The sequence below is a fragment of the Carlito syrichta genome, unplaced genomic scaffold, assembly GCF_000164805.1.
Source record: "Carlito syrichta isolate Samal-C Ts95f unplaced genomic scaffold, Tarsius_syrichta-2.0.1 Scaffold123290, whole genome shotgun sequence".
In the NCBI taxonomy this organism is placed as follows: Eukaryota; Metazoa; Chordata; class Mammalia; order Primates; family Tarsiidae; genus Carlito; species Carlito syrichta.
In genome coordinates, this window is record NW_007067386.1 from 11,349 (window position 1) to 12,116 (window position 768).

The 768-nt window shown below is 64.6% G+C and overlaps 1 protein-coding gene across 1 annotated transcript in view; it reads right to left on the reverse strand.

Annotated features, from left to right (window-relative positions):
• ST6GALNAC4 (ST6 N-acetylgalactosaminide alpha-2,6-sialyltransferase 4) overlaps positions 1 to 768 on the reverse strand; it is a 9,614-nt gene that overhangs the window by 4,075 nt on the left and 4,771 nt on the right. The gene's annotated exons all lie outside the window — the stretch shown is intronic.

Here is a 768-nt window from a genome sequence, read left to right on the forward strand (position 1 = left end):
TGAGGCACAGGAAGGCATGAGGCTCGTCGGGACACAGCCCAGGTGTGACCGACACGCTGGAGGCCGGGGGCTCTACCTCCCGAGTCCGGGAGGCCGGGGAGGAGGAGTGCCAAGGAGGGGTGGCGGAGGCAGGGATGTTCTTTTGAGTGTGGGAGATCACGAATCCTGGTCTTTCCTGGAGTAGTGGCTCTCACTCCGGCACTCAGGCTGAAGTGAAGGGGCTGGATCCCGGCTCGCTGCAGCCCCCACCTCCTGGGCCCAGGCCACCCTCCCACCTCAGTCTCCTGAGCGGCTGGGACTAAAGGCACGCTCCACCACACCCTGCTGCTTTCTGTAACTTCTGTAGAGACGAAGTCTCACTATGCTGCCCAGGCTGGTCTCGAACGCCTGGACTCATGCAAGCCTCCCGCCTCGGCCCCCAAAGTGCTGGGATGGCAGGCACGAACCACCGCACCGGCTTATCACGAGATCTTGACTGCAGGGCGCTCAGCCCAACTCCTGGTGCGTGAAGGGGCTGGGACTGCTGGAACTGCTAGTTTTGTTCTCCGGAAAGGGTGTCAGGGACCAGGTGAGATCGCGGGACAGCCCCTCCAGGCGGACGTGCACCCAGCGCCTCCCCACGCCGGCCAGGGCTCCCCTTCAGGTACTCTCAAGGGTGATGCCCGCGCCACCAGCTGGGATTCCGGTGCCGTTTGAAAGTTCGGGCAGGGCGCAGCGGCTCTCGCCTGTAATCCTGGCATTGGGGGGATCGCTGGCGCCAGGGGGTCA